A 14,581-nucleotide genomic window follows, 5' to 3' on the forward strand; every position below is an offset into this window, starting at 1 on the left:
GCAGTAGAAAAAACCTATATCAGGGCGGAAATTTTTCACGAGAAAAAACGTATGTGCTAAACGATTATTCAACTATATACAACGTTATTTTTCGACGAATTTCTTACGATTTATTTACCAGCAATGTTTATTGGGAAGGTAGGGGATTGTTACCGATAGAAATGGATGGTAGAGTAGTCAAATCAATGTTACCAACATAGGAATTGCTGCCAAGAATAATGGCTTTCGATTTTGATATGTTTAGAGCTAGACCGTTCGAACGAGAAAACTCAGCAATGACCTGGGCATCGTGAGAAACCTTGGCAATCGCATTATTTATTTCGGATTGTAAACAGTGCAAATAGATTTGCGTGTCATCTGCAAAGATCATTCGCTGACAATAACGCAAATTGTTTCCAATGTCATTTAAGAAAAGGGTGAAAAGCAGTGGTCCAAGAACTGAACCCTGTGGAACACCAGCTGTAGTATTGAGCCGGTTAGAAGAACCGCCCTGATCATCTACAACAGCTTGCGATCCACCCGTTAAGTACGAGAAAAACCAAGTGAGAGCTGAATCAGAAAACCCGAGCCTCTTTAGTTTAGAGAGAAGTTGTAGATGAGGGACAGTGTCGAAGGCCTTGCTAAAATCGAATAGTAATAAAATAGTTAGTTTTCGCTCATCAATAGCTAGCCTGACATCGTCAGAAACTTTTAAAAGCGCTGTTTGGGTACTAAATGAACTGCGGTAAGCTGATTGTCGATTATCAATGATGTCGTGAAGTTGAAGGAAGTCAACAATCCGATTGTGAATTATCCTCTCAAAGAGCTTCGAAAATTCAGGGAGATTGGCAATTGGTCGGGTATCAGACGGTGAGCGAGGTGTTTTGATTTTTGATAGTGGTCTTATGAGCGCTCGCTTCCAACTGCTCGGAAAATGAGAATGGTGAATAGAGAGATTGAAGATGGATGTTAGATGTGAAACTAGCTTGGGTAGAGCTTTGGACATACAGAACAAGGAAATACCGTCTGCACCAAACGCAAGTGAGTTAGATAGTTGAGAGTGAAGATAATGAGACACTGTATCAATGGAAATCGAGGCAAATGAGAAGGATAGGAGAGGTTGGGGCTTTCTATGAGCATGGATGAAAAAGATGAAAATGTTAATGGAGGATTTACTCCAGAGACAGAGGCGAAATGAGCATTTAACTGTTCAGGAGAAAAGAAATGAAGTGGAGATGAAAGTGTAGATTTTGTGATGCCCAAGTTTGCAAGTTCTCTCCACATTCTAGCCGGCTCATCAATAGAGCTCAGTTTATTTAAAAGGTACTGATTTTTTGCTTGTCTGAGGTCAGTGGTCAGCTTGTCACGGTATTGACGATAGATAGCATATCCTAAAAGACTACTCGTACGCTTCGCATGTTTGAAGAGTTTGTTCCTATTACGCATTCTTGATCTAAACTCAGGAGTGAGCCATGGTGACACTGTTCTCCTTACGACGAACGAACGATTGGGAGCATGTAAATCAAATGCTGAATAAAGAGATGATGCAAGCGACTGTACTTGTAAATCTACATCAGTTAGAGAAGTAATCGAGTGAGGAAAGAGAACAGGTTCAGTTGGAGATAATAGAGTATCTAGCGTATTAAGAAAATCTCGTTGACTAAAAGTCTTGATGCAGCGCCTTGTTATTTGCCGTTGTAAAGGCACAGATAAATCAAACGCAAACCTAAGTTCGAGAAGATCATGACCTACGGTGAAGGGAGCAGTCGACTTAGAGTATGACAAAAATTTATCTTCACTATCCAAGATAAACACATTGAGCCAAGAATCGGAGTGCGAAGTATGAAATGTCGCTTCAGAAGGAACAAGAAAGACAGAATGAGACAAAACTAAGTTTCTTAAAGAAAGCGCTTCGAAGTTGTTGGATAGAAGATTGCAATTTAGATCGCCGACTATAATGATGTTTTTATACGCATGCGCCAGACGATTAAGGCTCGAGGTGAAATCTTGAAAGAGATGACCTTCAGGTCTCCTATACGTATACAGAATTAAATAATAGAGATTCACCATTTGGTTGAAAAATATCAAGAATGAGAAATTCAGGGGAGTTTGAGAATTTGCTAGGGGACGCGTAGAGGATATCAGCTTTAAGTGGAGTATGAATATAAACTGCAACCCCGCCCCCTTCTTTACCTTCCCTATCATTTCTAATAATAAAATAATTGCTAATATTAATGAGATCATCATGAATGTGTGAGTGAAGCCACGTCTCAGAAATAGAAATCATGTGAAAGAAGTTTGATTTAAAAAAAAGGTCTGACTAGATCGATATGAGCAAGCAGGGAGTTAGCGTTGAATTGAGTAATTTTTACATGAGATGACACAGATTGAGTATGAGGAGAAGGATTTGAAAAAGATTTGTCCGGTTGAGGCAGTCGAATGAGAAGCTCAAGATCATTAATAGTGCGAATAATGAACGGTTGCTGACCATTCGCTTTCTTAACAGGAATGGTAAAATTTTTAACCCAAACATAGTCTTAAGAGGTTTGTTTAGCACGGGCTTTAGTCTGTTGCAATAATTTGTACGAATCTGACGGCAAGAACTCATTAATAAAAATGTTACCGGAAAAATTTGAACCAAGAACCTCGCTGATTTTTAAGTCATGTTTAACGCGCTTGCTGTTAATAACTGCTTCTCTGACTGCAGCAGAAGTGAGGGTGACCACAAGAAAGAGAGAGACATACGCATCGATAAATGCGCGCCTCACGGAAGCAACTCACTATTTGTAGTGTTGTTTTTCTTTTGCATTACTCTGACAGCAAGGATATAAGGTATCAATTCAGTAATGCCGAGTGCATTGAAAATTTTTTGAACCACAGAAACCGGAGTGTCAGATCCAGTCCAGTGGGAAGGCCAGCTACAACAATCATGTTTGGCGTGTCATTATGTCTAGTGTCTAGAGCTTCGAGTTTCGAATTTAATTGCAATATCTCCTGCTTTAGATAAGCATTAGCATTCTCCAACCAGTCGATTTTTTCAGACTGAGCAGTGACGGTTTGAATAAGTTTTGGTAACTCACTGACTGAAGTTTTGATATTCTGTATCGCTTGTCTCTGTTCATTTGCAAAAGCAGCGAAATTCGCTTCAGAATTAAGTAATATGGCCATAATTGACTGTAGTGTAACCTGATCATTCTGCATGGTCGGTAGAGAAGTTGAAACTGCGCCAGCATTGAGCTGAGATGATTTTCTACCAAACATCGTGGTAAGATAAATTAAGCAACAGCTATTGACTGATCGGTAAGTTAGGTAACTTTTACTACAGCCGGGATGGAAGTGACGGCCGCACTGAGAAGACGATAATGCTTGATTTGCTATCGACTTCTTACATTTAAAGCAGAGAGGGGGAGACATACAGAGTCACTACGCGACACTGTTGATCTAGAGATGGTAGTTACGATGTGGACACTATGGATGGCAGCAGAAGTCAGTCATGTAGATCACCGAGGTTGTGAATAGATGGATCACAGTCCAACGAAGCTCAACGAGCAATTCTCTAGCGGTCATTCAATGGGAAGAGGGAAGGCAGCGTGGGAGTTGTAAACAACTTGAAAATCGTCCGTCATCTGTCAAAGTCGTTACAGCCAAGAATTTTAGGTCATAAAGAACCAGTTTTCGGTTTATTACCTCAGCCCGTAGCTCAGAAGAGAGCAACGACGATTTTTAGCTCAAAATTTTGCCAGAGCGACGTGGAAGGAAAAAAACCTGGAAGCAGAGCCCAAAAACGAGCAGGAGACAGCAAGAAATAATTTAGAAAAGGAGGTTGACAGAAAGTAGCTAAACAGGTACTCACCAGAGAGAGAGAGAGAGAGAGAGGGAGAGGGAGAGGGAGAGGGAGAGGGAGAGGGAAAGGGATTATAATTTATTGATGCCCTAGTTTGACTATGGGGCAAAGGTAGATAAGATTCGGAATGCATATGCAAACAACGAATAGTAAATGAGATACAAATGGTGATCACTTGACCTATTACTTAAACACAGCTACTTAACTTACTGGCTAACTTAAATATAATAAAGAATTTAAAGAATTTACGAACACGAGAAGTGATCAAAGCTATGTGATGTTAGTTAGGTTAGGAAATGAATAACTGAGCAAGCTAGAACTAGAACTTAATCACAGGACTAGCATAAGCATAAAGGGATGAGCAATGGTAGAGCAAAGCGATCAAGATGCCGGATGACAATGTCAGTACGCACGACGTAAGCATAGAGCATTAATTCGATAATAATGATTATGATAATTGTAATGGTAATTACTATAGTAATAATATAAAATAGTAATAGTAGGTTAGTAAGTTTTGATACAGTAACAATGTAGGATGCACTACTATAAGCATAATAGAGAGTAACAGAACTGTAGTAAATATTGATAATAATAAAATAATCACAGGATAGTCGTAGTACGGAAACCACATTCAGAGGCGGGGAGATTCGCTAGCGAAAAGGTACGAGAAAAGGAGGTATTTAAATATCCGTATGGAGCTAGCGTTGACAATCGGTTGTGGTAGGGAGTGCCAGAATTTTGCTCCAGAGAGCTGAAAAGAATTTGCAAGAGCTGCAGTGCAATGTCTGGGGATGTGAAAAAAAGAAGCTGAGGCGGGATATCGAGATGATCGTCGCAAGTTGGGATCCCCAGTGACCAGGAGTTCCCGTATATACGAAGCGACACTGCGATAGCGGATATTGTACATGGAGATATAACCTACGATTTCGGACTGATAACCAGCCCAAGCGATGCCTATAGGGAGTGATATGCTCATCTCTTCGGATGTCAAAGATAAATCTAATTGCACAGTTAACTAATCGTTGAAGCTTGGTATTGAGCTCGTCAGTTAGATCCAGGTAAACCAGGCAACAATAGTCAATGTACGGAACTATGAGGGTAGAGACTAATTTGCATTTGAGCCGGTGAGATAGAGTTTTTATGGAACTTCATTTTGTGGAGCGTATAGTGAAGTTTCCGAGAAACAGATGAGATATGACTATTCCAAGAGAGATTTGAGCACGTGATAACACCGAGGTTTTTTGCTTCCGACACATACGGAAGAGAAACTCCATCAACAACGATCGGCCTCAAGCTATCGACATCAATCGACCTGACGTAAGCATCGCTACCCAAAATCATGACCTTGGACTTATTGTTAACCAAATTTAACATGAGCCCATTAGAATGAGCATAACTGAGAATGGACTCGGCGTCGTGAGCAATTAAGTCAAGTCCCTGAGCGAGGTTATTCGGGGGGATGGTCATATAAATTTGTGTGTCGTCAGCAAAGATCATGTATTCTGAGTAGTTTAATGCGTTCCCTATGTCATTGATAAAAAGTGAAATAGAAGGGGGCCAAGCACTGAGCCTTATGGGACCCCAGAGGTCGTAGGTAGCCATTGCGAGGCTGACCTGTCGTCATCGATCACAGCTTGCGTTCGACCTGTAAGATAGTGGAAAAACCACGATAGAGTAGATGTGGAAAACCCAAGAGACTCCAACTTGGCAAGAAGAAGAGTGTGCGGTACAGTGTCAAATGCCTTACTGAAATCGAATAATATTAAAATTGTGACCTTACGTGCTTCAATCCCCCGTCGAACATCATCACCCACTCTATGCAGAGCCAACTGAGTGCTGTAGCCCGATCGACAACCAGATTGCCTTGGATCTAGTAAATTATTACTCTCTATAAATGCTACGATCTGCTGGCGCACAACCCTCTTGAATACCTTAGACAACTCAGAGAGATTAGCAATAGGTCTTGTTTCTGATGGGGATAGCGGGGACCTAATTTTCGACAAAGGTCTAATAAAAGCACGTCTCCACGCAGATGGAAAATAACCTAGTCGAACGGATTCGTTGAAAAGAGCGGTAAGGAGAGTAGAAATTTCAGGGAAAGCAGAGTTTAAACAGAATAGAGGGGTACCATCGGGACCTGATGAGTAGGAACGGAGCGGGGAGATATTGATGATTTCGAAGATTTTATCTGGAGTAGTAAGAGCCAGAGAAAATTTTGGTGGAATATTGGATAGTGGTAGCATAATCGCGGTAAAATCATCGTGAAAGCAAGTGTTAGCAGCATTCGAGATGTTCGAGTAGTAGCTATTGAGCTGGTCATTAGTGAAAAAATTTCAAGGGAGGAGAGGGAGGATTTAACTAGACCTAATCTCGCGAGCTCCTTCCACATTTTCGCCGGGTCGGTTATTTCCGCGAGTTGATTATATTCGTACGTGCTTTTGGCCTGTTTTATATCAGTTGCCAATTCATTTCGAGTGTGTCGATAGATTTCAAAACATAGCAGGACGTTAGAGCGTTTCGCTTGTTTATAAAGCACATTGCGATTTCGAATGCGACTTCTCAGGTCATTTGTCAACCATGGAACAGAAGGTGTTGTTACCGTAAAAGTTTGAATTGGAGCACGAATATCTAATGCGTCCAAAAGCGACGAAGAGAAGCTTACGGTCAAACAATCAATATCGTCAGACGAAGTACAGCGCACCTTATCAAAAACTCTACGCTCGATCAGAATGTCACGCAGGGAACTAAGAAACTCAGCGGTTTCAAAATTTTTGTAGTTGCGTCGAACGAGTTGTCGTGGTTGGACAGCAGAGACTTCAAACGCTAACTCCAGTAAGTCATGTCCAGCAATGAATGGACCTTCAGATTTGGTGAACTCAATCATTTTCACAGGATTGTCTACAACGATCACATCGTGCCATGAATCTACTGTAGCAGTGTGGTAGGTCGCATCGGATTGAACTATGTGAAGCGCACGAGAATGGATCATTTTCCGTAGATAATTCGACTCAAAGTGGTCACCCAATAAATTACAATTCAGATCACCCGCAAAAATAATGTTTCGATAAGCGTGAGAAAAACGATTAAATGTTAACAGGAAGATAAGGAAAAAGACGACCTTTTGGTCTTCTATACATCGATGCAAATAAGAGAGATTGTAAATGAGAAAAATTAACATCGATGATCAAAAATTCAGGAGAATTAGTGAATTCGTTAGGAGATGATGCTAGTAATTTAACTTTGAGGGAATTGTGCACGTAGCATGCGACTCCGCCACCTTCTTTACCTTCCCGGTCATTCCGAATAATAAAATAATCGTTAATTTTCAATAGGTCATCAGCTATGTGCGCATGAAGCCAAGTTTTAGCAATAGAAATTATGTGAAACGCACGAGATTGAAAGTAGAGACGAATAAAATCAATATGACCGAGAAGGGAATTTGCATTAAATTGGGCAATTTTCAATTTCTCAGATGAGGAAACGCTGCCTGGAGATACGTTGGTGCTTCAAACTCTGCTTGATGTGTCGCTGTCAGTCAGTCAGATGAGCTTGGATAAGTCGGCTTCAGAGTTGATGTAGATGATCAGTTGACCGTCCCCGCGTCTGACCAAGATAGATTCTGAGCTAACCCATACATACTTGAATGAGCACGATTTGGCCTTGGCTTTAGTTTTTGATAGTAGATTATATTTATCAATTGGGAGAAGTTCATTGACATAGACGCTGCCTTCTAGGTTGGTCGAAAAAACTTCACTGACTAACAGATTCCGCTTTGTTCGGTTTCTTTCGATGATATAACCTCGCACTCGAACTGCTTTTAGCGAGATGACAAAGATTATTTTCTATTGATAGGTTAAGTAGGCTGATCACTAGGTCCGATCACAGGAACGCCTTTGGTCAGTCGACGAGTGTTGAGAATATCGCCTGTGAATGCACTGACACCCAGTGCGTCAAACACTTTCGATGCAACTTGTAAGGGACTGTCAGTAATACTGGGAGGGACACCAGAAATTACCAGGTCAGTCATGTGAGACGATGGTCGAGACGACTGTCTAGATTTAGTTAAGGCGTGGGCTGGATCTGACGACGATAAGATGCCTGATTTTTCGTTAATTCGGGCCTTGAGTAAAAGATGTTCTTTCTTCAAATCAGCTGTTTCAACCCGAGCATTTTCTGAGTTCGTTTCGAGAGTCAAAATGCGACCGGTCAAGGCGTCCTGTGAAGCTGCAAGATCGGAGATTTCAGTGCGTAACTCGACAATATTGTGTTCGACTCCAGTGAGTGAGTTCTGAATCTAGCCTAATTTTTTGTCAGTCGCAGCACTCGACAGCTGCAACTGTCGCATAACATCCTCTAGAGTGATCGATGGTGGAGGTGTACGTTGTAGGATGGTGGAGTGGTGCATTGAGCAAGTGTCACAACGAAATTTGCTTGTATTGTCTGTATTGTTTAAGTCGGCAAGGTTGTATGAAAATTTTTCTTCGGCGCCCGAAAAGTGAAATGACAAGCCGCAATCACCTGTGCATTGAACAGTTTCACTGACACGAGTCGAGCGACTGCAAATTCCACAGCGAGACATTGTATCAGATAGTAATGATTTAATCTCTTATGGCGAGAGAGAGAAACGCTACGGCTGCTGATTCCAGTCGATAGTAAGAGAGAGAGAGAGAAGGTTCTAGGTTGGCAGTAAACAGATCACACACTTATTATACAGCTCTAATGAACACTAGACGACACAAGGATAAAAGTATTTATCGTTCGAGTGAGCCACTCGCGCACAGCTGAGCGTTGGAAACAGTTGGGTTCAAAAAATCACGCACAACACAAACAAGACGGTGGCGTATTAACTCTTATCTATTTTGCTTATACACCCGCACACCTGTCAACGATGCGCAGTAAATCAGCGCGGCAATAATGTATTGATACAGGATGGATCACGGGAGCACGTAACGTTCAAAGTACAATTACTGGGTTTCCACATGTAATTCTTCGCAAATTGCATGAAATCACAACCTATCCACTGATGTGTCACAATTGAAATTCAGACAGTTATTTCGACGCGAAACTGTGTAAAACTAAGGAGCAATTTAAAGCGCGTTTGACATCTCACAGAGAGAGAGGGAGAGGGAGAGGGAGAGGGATTGATTGATTGATTGATTGATTTTTAATTACCCAAGCAAAGCTAAAGGGCAAAATATAGATTACATTATGTACATAGAGAGGGTTTACAGTATTTATAAACACAAATTTAAATAAATAAAATATAAAATAAAATAAAATAAAATGAAATAAAATAAAAATTAAAAATAAAGATAAAGATAATCAAAATAGATTTAAATAATGAATGTAAAAAGTAAAAGTACAAGGAAAAAGTAAAAAGTAAGATTTTGGAAATAAGGATTTGTGGGAACGAGATTGTCACATAGTAGTTTGTTTTAGTTTGTTTTTTTTTCAGACGACATAACTTTTCAGCTCACATTATCATGTTCAGAAAACCTAATAACTAATACCGCAAAGTAGCCATACATATCGTCTCACGTTCCTATTTATAGAGCCCTTGTTAACTAATACTAATGCTATTAACTAGGGAGAGGGAGAGGCAGAGCGAGAGAGAGAGAGAGAGAGAGAGAGAGAGAGAGAGAGAGAGAGAGAGAGAGAGAGAGAGAGAGAGAGAGAGAGAGAGAGAGAGAGAGAGAGAGAGAGAGAGAGAGAGAGAGAGAGAGAGAGAGAGAGAGAGAGAGAGAGAGAGAGAGAGAGAGAGAGAGGAGAGAGAGAGAGAGAGAGAGAGAGAGAGAGAGAGAGAGAGAGAGAGAGGTGTATTGTGTTTCTGTTATCTTAAAATCCATCCATTTTCTTTTATTGAAGGTTGTATTTAGAATATTGTCTAGTATCTTGTCGACGCTGTAGCCAATAAGTGTTGAAAGAAGTTTGTGTTTGGTTTACTATTATTGTAGTGATAAACATACAGAATCTACTACATTTCGTTGGAGACGTCGTAAACATGGGATACAATTCAAGCAGAATTAACTGTTTCCCATTTGAGAGTGCTCTTACAGCATTGAAAAACAGTTGCGACCTCCAAATAAATCTCTAGCTCTGATATGCAGACGATATGACGAGATTGCTTTATTTCATTAAATGAATATCATCACTTTGTATATGACCAAGTGTTTTAAATTTTCGCGATTTGATCTTCGCACTTGGTACTTGATTCGAGTCTCATTCTCTGGAATTGAGATTGCATATTTAAAATGCTTTCTCCAAATAAATAATCAATGATACCATTAAAAATCTGAAAGTCTTCCACATACAAAAATGTGTTCCCGGGAATTTTGTTAAATGTAATTTGGTATAATTAGATTAAACTAATTTTGTCTAGTAGGAATAGATTAATTTAATTAAATCTCCAAGTTTTGTATAACTCTGTATTAAATTAAATCTCTTAATTTGATATACGCTATCAAAGATGAAACTTTCAAAGAAACATGTCTTCTATCATTTTATATAATTTAATATCATTTCATTACCTGAAATTCGGAATTTAATTTTATCTTACTTTATATAATAAGACAAAAAAAAATGTCCAAGATACCATCAAATTTAGTATCATTTCGCGTAATTAAACATCAAAAAAAATACCTTATTATTATTTCTATTACATTTTGATAATAATCACACAGAAGATACCCTTCATAACATATTTTCGTACCCTAAAGCAGTGAAGATATGAGCAACATTAACGTAATGGACAAGACAAACTGTTGACAATCAGATACACATGGTGTTTCACTATCTGATTTGTCTGATCAGTAATCCTACAAACTTTGATTGAGAAATTTCGTGTAGACTTCATTATTATTCTTTACTATGAACACGAAAAAATACACACTATAAGCATTATAAGATTGAAAAATACCTAGATTTATAATTTTTCACCGCGTGTGTGGAATTATTATTGATTTTTGTTCACACCTTCAAACCCAGCAGGTCTCCAATGAGAAGTTTCAGTCACCGGCGTTAATTATTGTATAAACTTGAAATCGGGATGTAATCGCTGAGACGCTGCAGAAATCTCCGCCCCAATACCAGCGTATGCATTGTGATAGAGCCGGAACATTTGTCATAAAATGTAACAGTTTTATATCCTCTCGTAGGAACATGCCGGGGATCATTTAAATGAGTACGAAATTCATCGTGCAGCGTAGCCCGCTTTGCGCGCTTGGCTTCCTTATCGGCAGCAGTGCTCAAATTACACGATTATATGCACTTTATATGCACTCTCGCCGAGCCCGGCGAGAGGCCGTGTGAGCAGTCTCAATACTGCTTCCCGGCGTAACGTACGCCTAATTTTGCTTATACATAAATTTAATATAACGTTAACGCCCGCACTCACCATTATTGTTATCAATTATAACGCAATTCTCTGTTTTGAATAAACGTATGAATATATATATAATCGTTGCGTAATATTCGCATGACAGCATATTGTTCAACAAGTTGAATAAAGTCCCATGGAGGCCATAAACTGCTGACTCCGGAAAAACTTGGGAACAAATTTTTCAGGATATCTGCTGCTCATCTTAGGCCCTTATTATTTGAACTCATTCAATGCATAACAATCATTTCCTACAAAGCTTATCAATATTTCAAAAATCCCCATACTAATACCCCATAATAAAACTGAATATGGATTTCGAAAGCCACCTCACCCATACCTGAATAAAGAGTACAATTTCGAAAATTTTCAGGTGAGTCGCAAAATTAACGACGGAGCCAGGAATCGAACCTGGTATCTAGAGATGCTTTACCGGAGACTCACTCCACTAGACCGCCTAGCCGCCCGACTACAGTGTCATTAGTTTCTCTCATTACCTGTGTTCGACATTGTTTTGTTTTCGTGTGCCTTTGAATATATATTGTAACGGACATCTGTTCAAGAACGCATAATATCAACAATGCCCGTGACATACACAAATCATGACAACGACTGAACGGACAGCTGATCGAGACCACCATCAACATCAACCGTGACCTGCTAGCATACAAAATAATAAACAAAGACGACGGACGCTGACCAACGCATACCGGGACGATGACCCATAACAGGACACACGAATAGGGAACTGACGTCGACAAGCTAACCTGACCACAGCCCTGGAAGAGTATAAAACTGGAGGACCACGAAGAGCAGGTACCAGTTGACCGGCAAAGCGCCGAACTGCGTCACATTGTAACGAAATATTTCTCATCTAGAGAGCGTTATCGAGTTCAGCTTCACGAGATTTAGAGAGGAAATTCAAGTATAGAGCTTAGTCCGAGATTTGAAAGGAGTATAAAAATTAGAGTCCACGATAGCCCGGGACCTCTAGAGGAAATATTGAATAGAGCCACGTATTTAACGTTTGAGCTGTAGTGAAATTTAGGAGCAGAACCGACGAATTCTGATTGTATTATCATTTCTTTAATTTTATTTTTGTTCTCTACGGTTAATTTTGTAAAACCATATCACCGTCTACTGACGATAACCATTGTGTTCGAATTTTCGCTATTAAAATTCATATGTTATCTAGAATATGCTCTCGTCTGTCTCGCTGTCAAACAAATTACTTCAATACAAAATTTCACGTTGAAGAGGGGAGGGGAAGTACACCAACAGCCAGCCAAGGTAATCCCTGGTCTGAAAGATTGGAGGTGTTTGGGGTCAGTAAACCATAACAGAAATTAGGCAGGCGACTCTGTTTATTCCGAGTTCGCAATTAGAAGGGAGTACTGGTAAGCCCGTATCTCCGAATAGGTGACATACGCCTCTCTCACTTGTCTCCAGCTGGGAGCAACAGCCGAACAAGCCCTTGTCTTTGCGAAGGGAGCAACGGGCGGAGGTGCCTGTACACATATTAAGGCGGCTTTGGTGATACCTAAGTCCGTATAGTTCGACTGTTCAGGGTTTTTGGGTCCGATTAGCTGATCCTGCTTTTTTTGTATATATATTGTAACGGGTACGGTTTATCTTAGGCCAAAACCTATGAGATAAACCCGTTATTGTGTGTTCTTTGTCAAGTTTTAATGAGGTAATCGATTTATAAGGAACCCCCTCTGATGGGTAAAAAGTAGGATCAGCTCATCAGACCCAAACGACGAAATTTTTTCAAATATATATATATACATATTTTTTTTTACATATATATATATATATATTTGAAATTCGTCGCGAAAAACACATTTGAAGACTTGTGTATGTGACTTATTCCTGAATGTATATCCGAATTTAATGGTTCACAAAATTCTCAAGATTTATTTTCAAGGGTATAGGATCGACAGTGGGTTGGTCTAGAATTACCAATTCTATTAAAATCTTGAGATTGTTTTCCAATCATAGCTGATCACAACCCTACCAGGTTCTGATTTACTGGCCCAATAGAAACCTGAAGATTTATTTTCAAGGGTTGCTGATTAATAGCTAAAGAGGCCCTGATATGCTGGCCTCCTGAAAGCCTCAAAATTTATCTTGGATGGCTGCTGATCAATAGCTGACCAGGTCCCGATATGCTCGCCCAAATACAACCTTCGTTTATTTTTAGGAATTGCTGGCAGCGGGCGGGACAGATAATTGGGGAGACCACAACTTATTTGCATCAGAGCTCTAACGTTGCTCAGGCCATCCCGAACAAATTTCCACACCGGACGACTATTTATGCGAAAAACTTTTAAATATAAATTTATACGTTCATTCAAACACTCTTACCAAAGGTAAACAGCGAGATGTCATGATAAAGGTGAGTAATGATTATTATCATTAGAGTAAGCTTGCTATTTAATTCTATTTATTTAAAATTACAGCAAAGCTTAAACTCTATACAGTATTTATATGACAGAATGCGACCAATGTTAAACATAATCAGAATGATGATGGAACGAATAATGGCACAGTACACCTAAAAGTCGTTCATCGATGTGACTTATGGTTAGTTCGGTAAAACTCCAGAAATAAGATGTGGTTCAGCGGCTCCGCAGATGAGATAGTATCTCGTGATTTTTGGGACCTGTGGATTTGGAGACTTATTGAAATTTACAAAATCAAGATAAATACGAGTCTAATTATCACTTATACTGTTCATTGACTCTAATTTACGTTTGTCAAATTTAAAACATGGCTGAATTCAAAAGGTTAATAACTCGATACAGGCAATTTAGGCTCACTGCTCGCATCCGCGACTTCTCGTAGAGATACAGAGTTATTACAATTATTCTACCGGGAAGATGATATTGATGACTGCGACACCTGGGGTCCGTTTATGTTATATTTATAAAGCGCTTCGAACCGTTTAGTATTTACTGAAAGCGCATAAATTCAAATTACTTGTTCTTTATTCTATATAATATCGGTATATACTGTGAAATACCAGTCATCCGTGGTAATAAAACTGATTCGATCACATATCTTATTCGGACACGATAACCGTTTCAACATTTGTGATCAAAGGCGTGTTACGTACTTTATTACGCTAGGCTTACGTTACACACCTAAGATTTTTATTGCTATCTCACTTTCTAAACGTTTCATTATCAGTCTGAAATTCTTTTTTGCATAGCAACAGAAATCACTTAACACTTGACTTTTTAAACTTTGGACGAATATGTCTCGAACGCCCGACCAAAATTTTGATGAAATTTACCAAATGTAAGCTTGGCTTTATGTTCTTCTCGAAAACATTTTCATTAATTGTGGTTCTAGTCGATATGTGGCCGCGTCAAAGCAGG

Source organism: Neodiprion virginianus, chromosome 1 (assembly GCF_021901495.1).
Source record: "Neodiprion virginianus isolate iyNeoVirg1 chromosome 1, iyNeoVirg1.1, whole genome shotgun sequence".
Lineage (NCBI taxonomy): Eukaryota > Metazoa > Arthropoda > Insecta > Hymenoptera > Diprionidae > Neodiprion > Neodiprion virginianus.